General features: G+C 37.7%; 1 protein-coding gene across 1 annotated transcript in view; it reads right to left on the bottom strand.

Moving 5' to 3' along the window:
- Klhl1 (kelch like family member 1) overlaps positions 1-22,298 on the bottom strand; it is a 346,069-nt gene that overhangs the window by 317,760 nt on the left and 6,011 nt on the right. The gene's annotated exons all lie outside the window — the stretch shown is intronic.

The raw sequence follows: 22,298 nt of genomic DNA, 5'->3' as shown, positions 1-22,298 counted from the left end.
AAGTAAGAGGGGACATTTGACTTTGGATGTACTGTGATTTATAAGGAGAAATTTACATAACTGGATTTTTTTATTTTATAATTTAACTTAATTTTACGTATCAGCCATGGATTCTCTTGTCCTCCCCCCTCCTGCCCTCCTCTCCCCACCTTTCCCTCAGCCTACCCCTCATTCCTATCTCCTCCAGGGCAAAGACTCCCCTGGGGATTGAGTTCAACCTGGTAGATTCAGTCCAGGCAGGTCCAGTCTCCTCCTCCCTGGCTGAGGCAAGCGAACCCTGCATAAGCCCCATAACTGGAATGTTTACAAGGCTGCTGGATGCAGCCTTCTTAACTGTTGTAAAGAGGTTAGTAAACCACTTTGATTCCCCCACCTCATCGCTCTGGTTATTCTTAATTACAACCTATCACTGCTAATCATTTCCTTACACCTCTGTTTTTTTTTTCATACTTCTTCAAAGTGAAGAAACACACTGCCCCCCCCCCTTCAACTTTCAAAAAAGTAGCTAGTCAAGGGGATTAGTGACAAACAAAATGGGAAAGCAGCCAATTGAGTAAATCTCAGTGGCCATCCATCTCCATTACACAGTCCACCCTGTTACTAAAAATACTCTGCCCTTATGTTTCCATCAGGACGTCCCTGCACAGCTACTGCTGCAGCTCGCTGACCGTGTTCATTAATGCCGCCCTAAGAGTGATTAAAACCTTAATGACTACACCAAATACAGACTAGTACTTCAGACACTGCCCTTCTTGACATAATCAATGATGTCAGTTACAGGTGAAACCTGGCAAATGACTGGACCTTGGGAAACTTGACTGCAAAACTTACCACGGCAGCTTAGGAACAGATGTTGGACACTGGTTGGCAAGAGTCATTCAGAAGAAAGTTCATGATACGGAAAACCTATGACAAAGCTGGAGTTGCTCTGCAATTCTCAGGGTCACCAAAAATTAAAATCACAACTGCGTAATCTAATGCAAAACCTAAGCGCAGGGAATTTTTTCTGACAACGTTAAGAGTTTTGGAAGGAAGAGGATAAAGGATAAATCAAGTTGAAACTTTGCTAGCCTTGAGGCAATGAAACTGGGCAAAATGCCGACTCTTGAAACTATCTCTATTAGGGAAATATTAAAATTTAATGTTATTTTTATATATAAAAGCAAGTCATATCTCTCTTTTAAAATGTCAACCCTGTCACTTCGTCTCTTATTTTTTGATGTCAGAATTAATATCTCTTAAAAATATATTTTGTAATTGTTTCACATTAATCTTAAAGGAGACAATATTCACTTTGGTTTGCCATTTCTTATTAAGTATGGAGACAAAGTTCTCAGCAAATTATATTAGCAACATGAAGGGAGTTAGGAACCAGTGTCCTGTTCATTCCACAGTCACATGGCTGCTACATAGTTTTGAAGCAGGCCAGACTCTGCTACTTACGTGGTATAAACTGGAATGCCCCATATCTAGTACCACATATTTTCCTGCGTGAAATAAAATCACTAATTTTAAATTGTATGAATATTTCTAATATAAAAGTTTAGTTCAAGAGTAACTATCAAATAATAACCTAATTATAATTTGTCTATTTGTGGTAGGGAAATATGGGGAGAGAGAGAGAGACAGAGAGACAGAGATGGCAGAGAGATGGACAAAGAAAGAGAGAGATAGTGTGAGCATCTTTAGGTCATGTAATAATGAGAATTATGGCAGGAGACAAGGCAATCTGAACTGGAGTATGTAGCGGTAAATAGAATGCAATAAACTACATGTGATAGGAAATAAGGAGAGAACCAGTAAGAGATGACCAGACAAATGGAGGAAGAGGAAAATTAAGAACACAAGTATGCATGAAAATGCTGTAACGGAGCTTCTTGCTTTCACTGATAGCTAACGAACAGTGGCGGGGGCTGGGGGTGGGAGAAGCTACTTGCAATTGCTAGTTTCACTGTAAGGTACATTTCAAAAAGAGAATTTTGTAATCATATCATTGGTATAAAAACTCAACGTCTATGCGTTATTTTACTTTAAAACCATAGTTTAAAAATACAAAGAAATGAGCTGGAGACATGGCTAACATGCTTATTTCTCAAGCAAGAAAACATTAGTTTCCCTGGGGAATATTAGCCGATTACTCTTTTCCAGCCAATGAAATCTATATTAAGTAAGAAATGCTATTTCAAAAGCTAAGGCAGAGTACTAATGAAAAAAGCATCCAGTATCAATACATGGCTTATTCATGCACACACATATTTAAAATAAAGAAACAAGACCTGGGGTAATGGCACCATATTTGATCCCACATGCTATAAACTGAAGCTTAGGGCCAGCCTTCCCTATATAGAGAGATTCTATCTCTAAAAATAGCAATAATGATGCAAAGAAAAATTTATAGAATTATTCTGAAGTTGGCCTAGTATATATCTAATTTATAGTTTCTTTCTTTCTTTCTTTCTTTCTTTCTTTTTTTTTTTTTTTTTTTTTTTTTTTTTTGTCTTTTCGAGACAGGGTTTCTCTGTGTAGTTTTGTACCTTTCCTGGAACTCACTTTGTAACCCAGGCTGGACTCGAACTCACAGAGATCTGCCTGCCTTTGCCTCCCGAGTGCTAGGATTAAAGTCATGTGCCACGACCGCCCGGCTAATTTATACTTTCTTGTTCTTATTTAATGGAAATTATAGCAGATAAATCACCCACCTTGGTTAATATTGTCAGTTGTGGACATCAAAGGCAGACTTTATTCATGATTTTATAAAATTACATATGATGGTGTTAAGTGTAGTTTTTTTTTCCAACTATGAGAAATACCTCTCATTTGAACACTTTGAATGAAGTGTCATAAACTCTGGCTGCAAGGCCTACAGAAATCAACACACTTGTTTCTCCTGCTGCATCTTAGAATCTTGTTATGATTTGGTTACTCTCCAGTGATTATCTCATTAAACATGTTATAATGTAGGAAAGGGTGACTGGCACTATCATGCTGTACTGCAGTAATGGGCGTCAGAGAATTTAGAAATACCAAGGGAATATTTCCTCTAATTATCTTAATTTCATAAATTGTTCTGGTCCATGTGGTATTTTACATGTCTATTCCTTTTAAAATAAATAATATTGATTGTAAATATGGGTGTTATCCTCTTGACATACTTATTGTTAAACTAATGAAGAATATTATTAAGTTTAATTTTATGACATTTTATAGATAGACAAAATTTTTAGTAAATTTTGAATATGAGATTTGTAGGATAAATACTTGGTTTATTACAACAGTTCCATATTTTTAAAAATAGCTATAAGTCTATAAAAAGCACAATAAAATCAAACTTAAAAAATTTATGAGGAGCTTCTCGAAATGTATCTTCAGATTATTGTCCAGAAATTTTGTTATGTTTTGTTTTGTTTTTCAAGACAGGGTTTCTCTGTGTAGCTTTGCACCTTTCCTGGAACTCACTCTGCAGCCCAGGCTGGCCTGGAACTCACAAAGATCACCTGCCTCTGCCTCCCAAGTGCTAAGATTAAAGGGATGCGCCACCGCTGCCCAGTCTAGAAATATTCCTTTTAAACTCAGTGTAATGAGAATTCAATATAATAGTTAAAAAGTATTTAGTAGGGCCTTTGTTCAATATTAAGGTATCTTCATGATATTTGCCATTTTATAACCATTTATTATTTTTTATTTTATTTATCCTTTGAGAATTTTGTACATGTATATAGCATGTATTCTCATCACACTCTACCCTCTTCATTACTAACTTCTCCCGGATTCTCCTACCAAGTCAGTTTCATATTGTATTCTCTTTTTTGTTTACTTTTTAATAAACAACTAATTCTAACTATAGCTATGTTTTTTTCTTTTTTCTTTGTTTTTTTTCTATTTTTTATTAAGAATTTTTTTCCATTCATTTATCACACCAAAGATACCCCTCCTCCCTGCTCCTGCCCCCCCAGCCTCTCCCTCCCACCCACCCCCATTTCCCCCCACAAAAAGGCAAGGTCTCCCATGGGCAGGCACATCTAGTAGAGGCATCCCATCATAGGCAGTGGGCACCAAAAAGCCTGCTCATGCACCAGGGATATATTCTAATTCCACTGCCAGGGGGATCCCAAGCAGATCAAGCCACACAACTGTCTTGCCATGCAGAGGGAGCTATGTATTCTCATAGGGCCATCCAATGTGAGGCGGGTGAGCTACACAAGCGGCCATACCCATGAAAACAATGAGTTTCTCCCCCCTAACAGCAATCTACTGTCAATAGATCCTTAACTAAAAGTAGCATCTTGCCTCATGTCTACTGAAATGTTGACTAGTTTGAGACTAATTTGATCTTGTGCAGGTCTTATATTGACACAATATTACATGTGTGTGTGTGTGTGTGTGTGTGTGTGTGTGTGTGTAATGCCTTGATTACTGTTTCCCCTCACTCTATTTCTTCCAGTTCCTCCTCACCTCCTCTCCCATCCAGATCTACTCCACCTCCATATTTCATTAGAAAACAAACAAGCATTTAAGGGATAATAATAAAATAAAATATAATAAGACAAAACAAAAACTAATATATTAGAATTAAAAGAAAGAATGAGAGAAAGAAAGAAAAGAATCCAAGAGAAAGCACAAGAATCGGTGTCCCACTCATTCTCACCCTCAGAAAGCCTACCAAATCACTAAACTGGACACCATAATATATACACAGAGGATCTGGTGCAGACCCTATACATGCTGCCTCGGGCTCTGTGAGTTCAGATGAGCTTGGATCATGTTAATATTGAGGACTTTGTTTTCTTGGCGTCCTCCATCCCCTCTAGCTTCTACTCTTTCTGTTATCTTCTACAGGTTCCCTGAACCCTGAGAGAAGGGATTTGAGAGACACATCCCACTTATAGCTGAGTGTTCCAACATCTCTCACAATCTATGCAATGTTTCCATGTTAGTCCCTGTATTTGTTCACATCTGCAGCAGGAGAAGATTCTCTGATGCTGGCTGAGCAAGACAGTAATTTATGAGTATAGCAGACAGTCATTAGGAGTCATTTTATTGCTGTGTTATTTTTTGGAACAGTTTATTTTACCCTAGCCCCCTGGAACATATAATATCAGTTTCTTGATGATGAAAACAGTTGTTGTGTATGAGTTCTAACTTGTGGAGTGGGCTTAAGTCAGATCAGATATTGGTTGCTTACTCCTGCAAGCCTTCTGACACTATTGCCTTTGAATATCTGGAAGCAAGACACCATTGTAGTTCAAAGAGTTTGTGGCTGGGTTGCTGTTTATATTTATCTTTTTGTGGCCTGTAGAGAACCTTCCTACAAAGACACTAGTACATGAAGTTAAGGCTCTATGGAGGAACCAGCTCAACTTCTCCATGTTCAGTGCATTGTGTAGGTGTTATCTTCAGCCATAGAGACTTGTCAGTTTGGACGGGTCAACCTATAGAGTCTTGACAGAAGCCTAGGTTGTGTGGGGATTCCCACAGGGTCCCTTTGGCCAACAACTCAATTAGATATAAACTAATCACATTACCGGACGCTTCATTTGGATTTGAGTGATGATCAGTTGGGACTCTATTTCCCCTTTTATTCAGATTTTATTTAGACAACTTTTATATATGTTTGTATTTTAGGAATTTCCACTCTATTAGGTTTCCATTCTACCCAAAAAATGGCCCTTCATTTTACCTGTCTCCACCTACACCCCCCCTCATCTCTTCTCCTGCCCCCATCATCACTTAATCTTTCCATTCCAGACTACCCTCTCCCATCCATAATTATCTATTTTATTTCCCTTTCTGAATAGTTCTATGCTCCCAACCCTTTTCCAGGCCTTATTCTTTCCATAGCCTCTGTGGTGCTAAGGATTGTAGTTGTTAATCATTGACACCAGCTAATACCCACATGTAAGTGACTACTTCCCATATTTGTCTTTCTGGGTCTGTGATATCTTATTCAGGATGATTTTTTTCTAATTCTATCACTTTTACCTTTGAATTTCATGACTTCATTCTTTTTAATAACTGAGTAAATTCCATTGTGTAAATATATTTTCTTTATCCATTCTTCTGTTGAGGGAATAGGTTGTTTCTATTTCTGTCTATTATGAAGAAAGAAACAATGGGGTGATTGAGCAAGTGCATCTGTGGTAGAGTGAATCATCCTTTGTTTATATGCCCAAGATGTTAGATCTTGAGGTAGGTCAGATGTCATCTTCCTGAGTAACAGCAATGATGAGGGAATGTCTTTCTGTATGCTGTGAAAATATGTTGCTCTGATTGGTTGATAAATAAAGCCATTTGGTTATGGCAAGGCAGCTTAGAGGCAGGCGGGAAATCCAGGATAGACAGGAAGAGAAAGGAGAGGAAAAATCAGATGCCAGCTGCCACCAAAGGAACAACGTGCTAGCAGACCTGTAAGCCACAGCCACATGGCAACTTATAGATTAATAGAAATGGGTTAAGATATAAGAACTAAATAGCAAGAAGCCTGAGCCATTAAGCCATACAGTTCGTAATTAATGTAAGTTTCTGAGTGATTATTTTATAAGTGGGCTGCGGGACTGTGGGGGCCTTGGCAGGACCCAGAGAGAAACTTCAGCCCCACTGCAACACTGATTCTCACGGTGACTGTACAAGTTTGCATCCCTCCTAGGAATGGGTGAGTGATCCTTTTGTTCTACAACCTTACCAGAATGAGCAGTCACCTATTTTATTTATCTTAGCTATCTGATGGAAATAAAATGAAATCTCAAAGTAGATTTGATTTGAATTCCTTTGATGACTAAGGATATTGACCATTTCTTCATTTTTTTCCACCATCTCTTTCTTTGAATATTCTTTGTTTAGATCTGCACCCTATTTTTAATTGGGTATTTTGTTTACTTGATATCTAACTTTTTGAGTTCTTTATGTATTTTGAATATTAGCCCACTCTTGGATGTGTACTTGGTAAAATATTTTCAGATTTTGTAGCCTGCCACTTTGTCCAAGTGAAAGTGTCTTTTGTCTTATAGAAGCTTTTTTTAATTTCAAGAAGTCCCATTCATTAATTGTTGACCTTAGTGTCCATGCTCATGGTGTTCTGTTCAGAAAGTCTTCTATTGTACCAATGAGTTCAAGGCAACTTACTTTCTTTTCTACCAGGTTATGTGTATCTGGTATTATTTTGAGATATTTAGTCCATTTGGAGCTTAGTTTTGTACACGGTGATATGTATGGATCTATTTGGATTATTCTACACATAGTCATTCCATTTGACCAAGACCATTTTTTGAAAATGTTATCCTTTTTATAGTGTGTGTTTTTGGCTTCTTTATGAAAAATCAGGTGTCCATAATGTGTGTGTATTTATGTTGGGGGTCTTCATTTCAACTCAACATTTGTTTGTATGTCAATACTATGCTATTTTATATTACTATAGCTATGTAATACAACTTGAAATTGGGGATAACAATACCTCCTATTGATCTTTTATTATTCAGGGTTATTTTATTATCCTGTTTTTTGGTTTCTTTTGTTTGTTGTCATGTGTGTGCACACATGCACATGTGTGTTTCCACATGAAAATGAAAATTGTCCTTTAAAGATCTGAGGAAAATTGAGAAGGAATTTTATTAAATCCTTAGATTGCTTTTGGTAGGATGGCCATTTTTACTATATTAATCACAATCCATAAACTCACAGGAGAACTTTCCATATTCTGATGTCTTCTTCAATATCTCTTTTCAATGTTTTAAGGTTTTTATCATATATTTTTCATCTACTTGGTTATTATTTTAGGCTACCATGAAAGGTGTTATTTCCATGATTTCTGTCTCAGTCCATTTGTGAGTTGTATATAGGTGGACTACAGATTTGTGTCATTTAGTTTTGTATCCAGCAACTTTCCTAGTTGTGCTTATCAGCTATATGAGTTTCCTGATGGAATATTTTAGGATCACTTGAGTAATTGTGATATATGTATGTAATTTAAGGTATGATGTATCTGTAATTTATAAAACTAAGCACTAGATGGCAGCACTATCCATTTGGAAACATCTTTATGTTTATAGAATTGGACATTCAACAATGTACATAAAGTCAATAATTAATAAAAATTAAATTTTACAATTTTATAATTTTTCATACTTTAAATTTTAACAAAATATACTAGTAATTTCAGACATGCTTTGTAACAAATACAGAAAATAATTTATTTTTATTAATTAAAATGTAAATCATACCCAGTCCATCTCCATTTGGATGACACATTATAACACTTGGCTGGGACCCAGATAAGCCTCATGTGACTCTTTCTCATTTCCCATTCTAGTTCTTCTAAAGTAATCTTGACCTGCTACTCTTGCCCTCTTCTGCCCTGCGTCCCAGCCCATTTCAATCCTTTTAGGACTAGGTCTCTTGGTGTGAACGCAGTGTCCACATAATTCTTCCTTGCTGTCTTCCTCACACATTTCTCCTCATACCATCTCCATTGCTTTGTAGTTCCTGCTAGACCAGCTCCTGGGCAGGCAACTACTGCATTCCTCAGTCCCTTCCCCAAGCCTATCTCCTTTCCATTTGTGACTTGGATGCCAGGTCCTCTAGCTTTTCCCCATACCCATGGCCCCCTAGATTTTTCTATTTCCCTCCACATCCATTTATTCCATCTATCTCCAAGCATTTTGGCTCCCTACTGACTTCAGAAACACTCTCTGGTAGGGACACCTCAGCTATCACATTCAGATGGGATGCAGGAAATCTACCTGTTTCCCCATTCCCTTTTTACTTTTCAGTCTTTCTTTTACACCCCTTAGTCACCTCCAGCTGAAGACTTCAGTTGCTCCTCCATGTCACCTCTATTTCTTTGAGAATTGGTGCCATCTGTGGTTGTTCAAAGTTTACACCAAGCTTTGCTTCTGCCACACTTTGTGATAACACATCCCAAATCTAACTTAAAAGACCTCTAAAGTTAGCCATCTTTCCATGACTATTAGCCTACCAAACATTCAGTCTCAGTTGATGGTTCCAACAAGAATTTCATGTCTTGGACCAGCTAGGGTCTGAACCACTAAACCAAGAATGGCCCAAAGTCTAAAAACCAAACATCATTCTAGTGGTCCATAACATGTCAGAGTATGATTAACAGCTGCAAAACTACCAAACACCCACTTTTAAAAAGGTAAAATTGGATATGCATAATCAGACTCCACGAAGATCATAATTCCTGATAACTAGATCTCATTGCAAAAACAAAAACATGAAGAAAATGACAATATGTCTCCTGAAGAAACAAACACTCTCATGATGATAATCCCTAAGAAAAACAATTTATCTCAAGCACAGGACAAGAACTTCAAAGAAGCAACTATGAATATGTTTGAGGACCTTAAACAGGATATGAATAAAAATAAAGACTGTGAAAACACAAAAGAAAGAGAATTAAATAATGTAAATAATTCAATATGAAAGTAAAATTTAACAAAGAAATAGACTCATAAAGGAAAATCCAAACTGAAATAAAATTTGAAATGAAAACCTAAGGAAACCAAACATAAAACTCAGAGGAAATTTTAACAAACAGATAAAAAGAAATGGCAGAGGGAGTCCCACAACTAGGGTACCCACATTTTTTAAAAGAAACATTGCTAAAGATGAAATCACACATCAAACCCAGCACACTAATAGTGGGAGACTTCAACGCCCCACTGTCACCACTGGACAGGTTGGCCAGACAGAAACTTAAGAAAGAAATAAGGGAACTAACAGGGGGTATAACTCAAATGAACAAAACAGACATCTGTAAAACATTTCACCCAAACACAAAAGAATATACCTTTTTCTCAGCACCTCATGGAACTTTCTCCAAAATTGATCACATGCTCAGTCACAAAGCAAATCAAGAGATACAAAGAAATTGGAATAACCCCCTGTATTTTATCATATCACCATGACTTGAAGTTAGAATTCAACAACACAAAACCCCGACAAACTCATGAAAACTAAAAAATGTTCAACTGGATCACCACTGAGTCAAGAAAGAAATAAGAAAGAAATTAAAGATGTCCCAGAATTCAATGAAAATGAAGGCACAACATACCCAAACATATGGGACACTATGAAAGTAGTGCTAAGAGGAAAGTTCATAGCACTAAATGCCTACACAAAGAAGTTGGAGAAATCTCACACTAGCGACTTAACAGCACACCTGAAACCTCCACAAAAAAAAAGAAGCAAACTCACCCAGGAGGAATAGAGGACAGGAAATAATTAAACTAAGAGCTAAAATCAATAAAATAGGAACAAAGAGAACACTACAATGAGTCAATGAAACAAAGAATTGATTGTTTGAGAAAATCACTAAGATAGACAAATCTTTTTTTTTCAGGCTTTCACTCTATATTCAGTATATTTTTATTTAAGTATTTTTTTCTTTTCTTTTATTTTACACTACCATTTAGTTCTACATATCAGCCTTGTTCTCCCCCCTCCTGCCTCCCCTTCCCCCCAGCACACCCCCGATTCCCACCTCCTCCAGGGCAAAGCCTCCCCCTAGGACTGAGATCAACCTGGTAGACTCAGTCCAGGCAGGTCCAGTCCCCTTCTCCCAGACTGAGCCAAGAGTCCCTGCATAAGCCCCATGTTTCAAACAGCCAACTCATGCAATGAGCACAGGACCAGGTACCATTGCCTAGATTCCTCCCAATCAGATCAAGCCAATCAACTGTCTCACCTATTCAGAGGGCCTGATCCAGTTGGGGGCCCCCCAGCCTTTGGTTCATACTGCATGTGTTTCCATTCCTTTGGCTATTTGTCCCTATGCTTTATCCAACCTTGGTTTCAACAATTCTCATTCATATAAACCCTCCTCTTTCTCTCTTATTAGACTCCTGGCACTCCACCCGGGGCCTAGCCATGGATCTCTGCATCCAGATTCCTCAGTCCTTGGATGGGGTTTCTGGCAAATCAAAACAACTCTGAGATACCACCTTACGCCTGTCAGAATGGCTAAGATCAAAAATACTGAAGACACTTTATGCTGGAGAGGATGTGGAACTAGGGGAAATCTCCTCTACTGCTGGTGGGAATGCAAGCTTGTACAACCACTTTGGAAATCAATATGGCGCTTTCTTAGAAAATTGGGCATCAATCTCCCCCAAGATCCAGCTATACCACTCTTGGGCATATACCCAAGAAATGCTCAATCATACCACAAGAGCACTTGCTCAGCTATGTTCATATCAGCATTGTTTGTAATAGCCAATACCTGGAAACAACCTAGATGCCCTTCAACTGAAGAATGAATAAATAAATTGTGGCACATACACACAATGGAATACTACTCAGCAGAGAAAAACAATGACATCATGAGGTTTGCAGGCAAATGGATGTATCTAGAAAAAAATCATCCTGAGTGAGTTAACCCAGACTCAGAAAGACAAATATGGTTTGTACTCACTTGTAGGAGGATACTAGAGGTGGAACAAGGGTGACTGGACTGCTACTCACATCACCAGTGAGGCTACCTGGAAAACAGGACCCCAAGAAAGACACGAGGATCGCCCATTGATGGAGAAATGACTGAGATCTACATGAACAACCTGGACATGAGTGGGAGTAATGAAGGGAGAGGGTCGAGGGAAAGAGAGCCTGTTGGAGCAGGAGATCCCAGCTGGATCAAGAACAGAGAGGGAGAACAAGGAATAGGAGACCATGGTAAATGAAGACCACATGAGAAAAGGAAGAAACAAAGTGCTAGAGAGGCCCACAGAAATCCACAATGATACCCCCACAATAGACTACTGGCAATGGTCGAGAGACAGCCAGAACTGACCTACTCTGGTGATGGGATGGCCAAACACCCTAATAGACATGCCAGAAAGATAGGCAAATCTTTATCCAAATTAACCAAAAACAGACAGAGAATATCCAAATTAACAAAATCAGAAATGAAAAGGGAGACATAACAACAGACATGGAGGAAATCCAGAGAATCATCAGGTCATATTTAAAAAACCTATACTCCACAAAAATAGAAAATAAATGGACAATTTTCTGGATAGGTACCACTTATCAAAATTAAATCAAGACTAGATAAACAATTTAAATAGACCTATAACCTCTGTGGAAATAGAAAGACTTAAGAAAAAAAAAAAAAAAAAGCCTAAGGCCAGATGGTCTCAACACAGAATTCTATGAGAATTTCAAAGAAGAACTAATGCCAATTCTCCTCAATTTGTTCCACACAACAGAAACAGAAGGAACATTGCCAAACTCTTTTTATGAGTCTACAGTCACCATGATTAAGTAGACTTCCTCCCAGAAATGAAGGGGTGGTTCAACATTTGAAAATCGGTCAATGTAATTGATCATATAAACAAACTGAAAAAAAGAAAAAAACACAGGATCATCTCATTAGATGCTGAGAAAGCCTTTGACAAAATCCAACACCCTTTCATGATAAAGGTCTTAGAGAGATCAGGAATACAAAGAACATACCTAAACATAATAAAGGCAATGTACTACTAGTCAACATCAAACAAAATAGTAAGAAACTCAAAGGAATTCCACTAAAATTAGGAACAATACAAGGCTGTTCAATCTCTCCATATCTATTCAACATAGTGCTCAAAGTTCTAGTTAGAGCAGTAAAACAACAAAAAATGAAGGGATTACAAAATGGAAAGAAAGAAGTCAAATTCCTATTTGCAGATGATATGAGAGTATACATAAATTACCCCAAAAATTCTACCAGGGAATTCCTACAGCTGATAAAAACCTTTAGTAATGTTGCAGGAAACAAGAATAACTAAAATAATCAGTAGCCTTCCTATATACAAATGCCAAATGGGCTGAAAAAGAAATCATGAACCATCACAATAGCCACAAATAATATAAAATATCTTGTGGTAACTCTAACCAAACAAGTGAAAGACTTATATGACAAGAACTTTAAATCTTTGAAGAAAGAAATTGAAGAAGATAGCAGAGAATAGAAAAATCTCCCATGTTCTTGGACAATAAACAGGTAGGATCAATATAGTAAAAATGGCAATCTTAACAAAGGCAATCAACAAATTCAATGCAATCCCCATCAAAATCCCAACAATTTTTCACAGACCTCAGAAGAACAATACTCAATTTCATATGAAAAAAAAAAAAAAAAACCCAGGATATCCAAAACAATCCTTTACAATAAAGCAACTTCTGGAGGCATCACCATGCCTGACTTCAAGCTCTACTATAGATATATAATAATAAAAACAGCTTGGGATTGGCATAAAAACAGACATGTGGATCAATGGAATCAAATTGAAGACCCCAACATTAATCCACACACCAATGGACATCTGATTTTTGACAAAGAAGCCAAAATTGTACATTGGAAAATAGAATGCATTTACAACAAATGGTTTTGGAATAACTAGACATCAACATGTAGAAAAATGCAAAGAGATCCATATTTATCATCATGTACAAACCTCAAATCCAAGTGGATCAAAGACCTCAACATAAATTCAGTTACACTGAACTTGATAGAAGAGAAAGTGGGAAGTAGCCTTGAACATATTGTCACAGGAGACCACTTCCTAAATATAATGCCAGTAGCACAGACACTGAGAACAACAATTAATAAATAGGACTTCCTGAAACTGAAAAGCTTTTGTAAGGTAAAAGACATGGTAAATAAGACAATATAGAATGGGAAAAGATCTTTACCAACCGTATATATGACAGAGGGCTGATCTCCAAAATATATAAAGAACTCAAGAAGCTAGACATCAAAATACCAAATAATCCAATTAAAAAATGGGTACAGATCTAAACAGAGAATTCCTAACAGAAGAATCTCAAATAACAGATAGACATTTAAGGAACTGCTCAACATCCAGGGAAATGCAAATCAAAACAACTCTGAGATACCATCTTACATCTGTCAGAAGAGCTAAGATCAAAAACACTGATGACAGCTTATGTTAGAGAGGATGTGGAGTAAGGGGACCAGTCCTCCACTGCTGGTGGGAGTGCAAACTTGTACAGCCACTTTGGAAATCAGTATGTCCAATTCTCAGAAAACTGGGAATCAGTCTACCTCAAGACCTAGCAATACTATTCTTGGGCATATACCCAAAGGATGCACAATCAAACCACAAGGACATTTGCTCAGTTATGTTTATAGCAGCATTATTCATAATAGCCAGGCCCTGGAAACAACCTAGATAAACCTCAAGTAGGGAATGGATAAAGAAAATGTGGTTTTACACAATGGATTATTAGTCAGCAGGTAAAAAAAATGACATCATGAAATTTGGAACCAAATGGATGGAACTAGAAAAAAGAAATCCTAAGTGAGGTAACCCAAAACCATAAAAACAGACACAATATGTATTCACTCACAAGTGGATTGATGTCATTCTGTATGCTGTGAATGTGTTGCTCTGATTAGTTGATAAATAAAACATCAATTGGCCAGTAGCCAGGCAGGAATTATAGGTGGAATAAGCAGACAAGGAGAAGAGGGAGGCTGAGTCTGGAGTCACCAGCCAGACACAGAGGAAGCAAGATGTAAAGGCAGAACTTGGAAAAGGTACCAAGCCACATGGCTAAACATAGGTAAGAATTATGGGTTAATTTAAGTGTAAGAGCTAGTCAGTAATAAGCCTGAGCTAATGGCTGAGCTGTTATAAATAATATTAAACCTCTGTGTGTTTACTTGAGGGGTATGAGTGGGAGAGATTCGTCCTGACCACAGGGCTTGTGCAAGACACAGGAAAACTTTCAGCTATAGTGGATATTAGATATAATAACCAAGTTACAATCCATAACCTCAGAGAAGGTAGGTAACAAGAAGGACCCTAAGAGGGACATGCATATGGCTTCCCCAAGAAGGGGAAATAGACAAAATCTCCTTAGTAAACTGGGAGCCCTCTGTGGGGGATGGGGGAGGGGAAGGAGGATGAGAACACGAGGAATGGGAAAGGGATGGTCCAGTTGGGGCCAGGACAGAGAGGGAGAGTAAGGAAAGAGATTATCTTTATAGACTGAGCCATTATGGGGTTAGGGGAAGATCTGGTGCTAAGAAAATTCCCAGGAATCTACAAGAATGATTCCAGCTAAGAATCCAAGCAATAGTGGAGAAGATGCCTGAACTGCCCTTCCCCTGTAATCAGATAGGTAACTACTCTAATTGTCATTTATCCATTAATTAAAGGAAGAAGATTCATCAATACACAGTTAAGCACTTCTTTTTAACTGTGAATGAACCAAGCTCCAGAAGTCTAGACCAGTCAAAGAGAAGGAAGAGAGACTATATGAGCAAAGGCATCAAGATCATGATGGGAAAACCTACAGACACAGCTGGCTGGAGCTGGTAAGATAATGGACTCTGGACTGACAGCTGGCAAACCTGCATAGGACCAAATTAGGCCTGCTGAAGGTGATTACAGTTGTATGGCTTGGGCAGATTGTGGGGTTCCTGTCAGGGGGACCAGGATTTATCCCTAGTGCATAAACCTGCTTTATAGAGCCCATTCCCTGTGGAGAGATGCTCAGCCTCCATGCAGGGGAAGAAACTTGGTCCTTCCTCAACTTGTCACGCCAGACTTTGTAGACTCCCCTCTTTCAGGAGTGTATGGGGGGTAGGGAGTAGGGAAGATGGGGGAGGAGGGAGAGGGAGATTGGTATGTAAAATGAAAAGAAAGACAATTTTCAATTAAAAAAAAAAGAAAAAAAGAATTTCTGTTTTGTTTTTTTTTTGTTTGTTTGTTTGTTTTCCTCAGCAAATTATACTTCTGTAATGGACTACAGTGTCTAAATGATGTGTTTTGTGGGAATTCTATTAAAATTTATTCTTGAGAGTGACACAATCATAGCACACAATCAGATGTATTTTTGTTGCTTTTCTCTTAAATAAATCAATATATTTGTAGATCTATATGCACCAGAAAATTAGTTGGAACAATCTCATTTAGTGTTTCTCCTATATATAAATGAAGTGATCATCAAAACTGTCCTGTTTGTACATTTTTTTTATCTTGAACAATTTAAAAAACAGTATATTTAATGAAAATAATGTGTTATTAATAGGTACATAATTTTCAGATTGTTTGTTCCTACAAATACAAAGATAAAAATATTTTAGCTCATATAAAAACTTCACTAGTGTAATATTTTAGCTGTCACCCCAAGACTTTAGATAGAATGCACATTTTCTTGTTTGGAATATGCATTTTCTTTAAACAATATATTTCAGTGCTCTGAAAATTCTAATAGATTCCTTGGTTGAAAAAGTGAAGTTTTTACATGTAAACTGAGGTTAGAATGGTATATTCACATATAAACAAATTATATCTTGGAACAAGACAAAGTAAACAAATAGAAACCTATGATCAATTTTATTTTCAATATTAACTTATTCCTGATTTTGATGAGATGAAGATTACTTTTTGTTTTCTAAACAACTTAATGTTGTGCTGTAGAGATGTTAATGATGTAGTTTTTAAACTGGTAAATACAAATTAGGAGGTGAAAAATTGATAATTTTGGAATTTGGGCAAATAAAAGTTGTAATTTCTTTATCTTGTTTTATATTCTCAAAGTTTTGACAAAAATTTGATTTTGAATACCTATACATCCATGTTCAGTGAGTGTCATATGCTTATTTTATATTTATACATTTTTTCCTGAAGCAAATGTACCCTAGAAATAGTGTTCCAGAATCTAAGAATTTCTGGGGAATACAAATTTAATATTGATAACCTCATTGTAAAATATGTAAAAGCAGTTTTCCCCCAAATAAATTATTATTTTTTTGCAGTTTTAATGATAGTAAACTATCTACTGCTATCAAATAATAATTTGAACAGCACTGTTCATATATATATTTCATATTCAAGGTGATGAACAAGATGGATTTTAAACCTCAGTATTCCATAATATCACATTCTGAAAATGAATGCTAGACCTTTCTATTGAATGTTGATTCTTCTCATGACTATAACTAAGTTGATGCTTTTTCTTGTGAATATGCATTGTCAAACCCAAGTAACCTCTATGACAATTAAATGTCATTTCTTCTCTGTTAGTGACTCTTAACAATAATGAGTTCTGATTTTCAGAACTTACAGTAGAAGATATAGACTAAGATATAGTCTGAGGCCAGAACTAACCTGACATAAGAGACAGGCTCAAACATTCCACAAAGTTCAGCAGAAACTGTGGACATGAGGAAGAGGTCAGAGCTGACATGGAGTAAGGCACACAGCCTCAGAGATTTCCATAACTCAAGAGAGATGCTGGGACAAGGGGGAGGAGACTAGACCTTAACATGTGTAAGTCTGGCTGGCATGTGGATTGCTGGGGACAGGAGAGACTATGGAAGCAAAAATAAATATAGAAGTAACCCAGGATAGGGTATGCCACACACAGACAACTACATTAGACAACCTAGGAGACAAGAACCAGCAAGGGATGTGTTTACCTTTAGATAGAGACTGTTATTGAAGACTGTAGCTGACTCTGAGAGAAAAATAGGGGATAAACTCCTCATTTCTAAATACAAGTCCATAGAGCAAAAGAACACCTCAACCTTACTACAATTTCTTTCTTTTGTGAACATTGTAAATACCTCAAATAAAGTCAAAAAAAGTGATGTGATTTTTTAAAAGAAAGAAAAACTCTAAAATCCATATGTATAAGTCTCAGAACAGAACAGAATAAAACAAAAACAAAACTGAAGTCCAAGACACATATCTCCTCTATAAATTACTAATCCCAGAGTCATGCCTCACAATGAGAATTAGCTAAGAAAATCTTACAAAGAATAAAAACAATAATAACTATATTTAACCAGGTTAAAGAATACATGAATATGCTAATAAAGAACAATAATAATAACAAAAGACCTGAATAGCATTAGGAAGACAATTCAAGACTAAGAAAATAATATTTGGTTAAGACTAAGATTTGTTCTAAACAAAAACAAACCTAAAATTATGTTGGAAATGAAACCTCAAATAAATCAAATAAAAACCTAGTTGGAAAGCCTCACCAATAAAATAGAGCATATAGAAAATAGAACATCATGGGTAAAAACCCCATGCTACACTTATGTTAAAAAAGGACTCTATGTAACATTTTGGAGTCCCCAGCAAGACGCCCAGAAACTGAGCCCAGGCCCCGAAGGTCTTCTGGACCCTTAGACACAGAGAAGAATTCACCAGCTAGAGAAAACTGTAGGGAGATGAGCACCTTGAAATATTCCAATGCCTCAGGAAAATCCTCTCCAATTAAGCAATGCCAAGTACTCCAGAGGTACCCTGATGCCACCACCCAAAGGGAGGGGGAATAAAGATAAATTGAAAGTCATCTTGTCTGAGTACCTCCAGAGGTAAATTTTGTCTGTAAGAGGTACCATCTGTTTAAGACACAAAGAGGAGATCAGACGCTACAGTAAATCCTGTGCCCTGATTCCATGTAAGGTATCACCAGACTCCCCTGGTCTGTTCAAGTATATGAATATGTGATGGCCACCCCTGTTTGTCTTTACTAGTATGACTTTGCCTCCCTCTGTGTCTCTTTGAGTGTTTCTGTCAGTTCTGGTGGTTGCAGAAGCAGAAATAAAATGGACAAGGGATTGAACCATCAGGAGATCACAACCATAGCTGCCTGCAAAGTACACAGGCCAAGTCAGGCTGACCATACCTGATTCTGTGACCTCTTCTGGTAGTGCCTGTGGCTTCATGCTGCTGGTGGTTGTTGCTGTTGCTATGGGAAGATGAGCAACAACCCCTAGCTATGGCAGTAGCCACCAGTTTCCTTATAATACCCAATGGCTTCTCTGGTATGAGAACCCACACATCCTGACTTGAAACTTGTCCCCTTTTGTTGGGAATCTAAATCTTATTGGCCCCCCCAGAATACCCAGAGAAACTGCAAATCCTCTATCTGTTCCCTCTGTTTGACACAGGAGACTGACCTGACTCTGCCCCCTCCTTTTGTCAGCAATGTTCACTTCCAACTTGTTAAGTCACTTCCACTCATTTTCCTAAGGCCCTGAGTAGAAGTAGAAATAATTTCCTGAGCAACAAGTCTGTTTTTTCTTATCTGGGCTGCTCAAAGGGTCCAGGGAAAGTGGGGAGGGTAATTCCTACAGCTACACTGGAAAAAAGTAAAAGTTCCACTCCTTCCCTATTCAAAGTTAACGTCCTCTTCTACCAGGGACTTAGATAATTGGAAGACTAAAAAATCCTTCCTTTTCCAGAGAAGCTTCAGGCTCTTGTCAAGTGTTGGACATTTGTTTGTTTGTTTGTTTGTTTGTTTGTTTTTGTTTTTGTTTTAACACATCAGTCTGTAAAATGAATTGCTAAATGGTCTTATTAAAAACCCAGAGTTAGGTATTAGGGTGAGAAACTGAGAGATAAGAGGAATCAGACAAGCCACAGCCAACCTCACCTCAGCAACACCTCAGCTTCCAAAGGCACCTGCTTCCTGTATACCCATGCTTATATGCCTTTCTGTCCCTGCCATCTCACTTCCTCTCTCTGCACAGCTATATCACTTCCTCTTCCTGTCCAGCTCTGTCATTTCCTGTCTGTCTGTACAGACCTCCAGACCTTTTTTTGGTTAACTAGTGTTGGAATTTAAGGCATGCACCACCACACCTGGCTCTGTTCCCAGTGTGGCCTTGACCTCACAGAGATCTAGATGGATCTCTGCCTCCTGAATGCTAGGATAAGAGGTATGTGCTACCATTGCCTGACATCAATGTTCAATATCATGACTGGATTTTTCCTCTGATTCTCAGATAAGCTTTATTAGGGTGCACAATATATTTGAGGACACAACACATCACCACATCATCCAACTTGGGATCATTGCCTGTAGCTCCTAGACACCCTGTTTATGTCCAAGAGTGAGATTGAATTCTACTGACAATTAGAAACTTTACTTTGGAGCCAGGCAGTTGGAAACTGACTTATGCAGAGACCCAGATAGAATGGACCTTCAAAACCATGTGACCTACTTAGGATCCTAATATTGATGAAGATAAGAGAGCATTGGATGCCTTTTTTTGAGGATTAAAAGTGGCACCCAGGAAATTTACCAGTAAACTTAAGGTAGACCTGCTTACTCAAGGACCTAATGAATCACCCACTGGCTTTCTGGAAAGGCTCTGGAACATATCAGGTATTCACCTCCATAGTCCCAAAAACCTCTCAAAGTAGAGAAGCCATAACACTGCTTTCACATTGTAGTCAGCCCCAGGTAGAACTAGAAATCTTGAGAAATTAGGGGTATTTGATAGAATTAAAAGGACTCAACTTTTGGAAATTGTTCAGGAAGTTCACAATAGCTGAGATTCAGAGATTCAGCTGATGAAAGACAGGGAAAATCTATCAAGCCATGACTGACTGCCTTGGGAAAATAGACAAGAGAGGATATAGTGGAAATAGACCACAAGAAGTGAATTAGGGACCCACCAGCATCGTTTTGTGAGGCCTGAATGCAGATCTGTTAATATTTTGACAAAAACATCTGCAAAGCAACCTGCTCTAGTCTGTAGATGGCCTCCTCATAGCTCCAATAACTGAAAAGACTGTGGACAAGCAACATAAGGCATCTTAGAGGCCCTGCAAGCCCTGGGGTCATTATCTCAGCTGTGTATCCCATAGATCATATACCTTGGCTACAACCTAGAAGAAGGAAAACAAACATTTTCCCACAATGATATTTCAGTCATCCTATAAATTCCTACTACATCAAAAAAATAGCAAGTATAAGATTTTCTGGGCGTAGATGGATTCTGATGTGCTGTGAGATGTTCTTTATGTCAAACATGTTGCGCTGATTGGTTAATAAATAAAACACTGATTGGCCAGTAGCCAGGCAGGAAGTATATGCGGGACTAACAGAGAGGAAATTTGAGAGAACAGGAAGGCAGAGAGAGACACTGCCAGCTGCCGCCATGAGAAGAGGTTAAGATACCAGTCAGCCACGAGCCACTTGGTAGCTTATAGACTAATAGATATGGGTTAATTTAAGATATAAGAAGTAAATAACAAGAAGCCTGCTGTGGCCATACAGTTTATAAATATATAAACAAATGTTTGTTTATTTTATGAGTGGGCTGTCCGACTGCCAGGGCTTGGCGGGACCCAGAGAAAAAAACTCCAACTACAAATGGCGCCCATCGTGGGGCAAGAGTTTCCACCTAAAACCTAACAAAAAATATTCTAAAACGGAACTAAAAACAGCTTCCTAGTTGTCTCTCTCTCAAGTTAGCAGCAGCCTGAGGGTTTTGAGCTACTATGGGAGGTTTCTGGCATGTGCATTTGACCAACAGTATGGAGGGAATGAGACATCTACAAGCAGCACATTATGCTGCTGCCTGGCGGATTTAGCCTTTGCTAGTAAAAAAAAAAAGGGGGGGGGGCTACATGCTGCTTTGATAGAACTGCTTTTGATAGTTGATGGTACACATGGCTCCAGACCCAGAGCTCGTTGTAGACTGTACCACTGCCATGTTGGGAAGCTGATGGGGGTGGAGCCATCAGCCACAGTGCTGTTTCAGTATTAGAAATGCTGCAGTTTAAAGCAATAGGTTCACAATAAGACAGATTCAGATAAAATAGTTACAATGTGTGTAAATATACATAGGCTGAAAGCGACCCCCCAAAATTTATATATATATATATATATATATATATATATATATATAGTTATAGTTATACAAAGAAATAGATAGTTTTAAAAATAAAGTCTTTAAAGAGACAGTAAAGACAGTAAAAAAATAAGCCATGTAAAGATGGATATTGCTTAAAAAAAAAAAAAAAAGGTTGAGAGATTCTTTTGTCCCATATCAAAAGAGCCCACTGGTGTGGGACAGAGAGAAACCAATATTTTTATTTAAATCAGGTTGATTATAAATGTGATCTCTTTCTAAAGAAGAAAAGGGGATATGATGTAGATATTATAGGATGAAAGGGTAGATTATTGACTCTACTTTTAAAGAGCAACTTGTTTAAAATGTTTTATATTGCTATGGACTCTAGGCCTGTGGGCTGAAGACAGATTCCCCAACTTTACAAAGGAATGTTATTAATATAATATAATTAATATTAGGTGACTGTCCAGGCTGCCAGTTGTCTCTGTCTACCCTGCAAGACTCCCAAAAGTTGCTTGCATCCTTCTCCTGTTTCTCAGGCAATAGTATATCCTTCTGGGCTCTTTGATGTAGTTGAAGACTAGATAGTAATAATTTTCCTTAGTTATGTAAAAGACAAGTTAGATATAAAACCTTAGAATCACAAATGTAGGATAGATAGACTATT

The sequence above is a fragment of the Peromyscus leucopus genome, chromosome 9, assembly GCF_004664715.2.
Source record: "Peromyscus leucopus breed LL Stock chromosome 9, UCI_PerLeu_2.1, whole genome shotgun sequence".
Classification (NCBI taxonomy): Eukaryota; Metazoa; Chordata; class Mammalia; order Rodentia; family Cricetidae; genus Peromyscus; species Peromyscus leucopus.
This window is presented reverse-complemented; position numbering and strand designations above follow the sequence as displayed.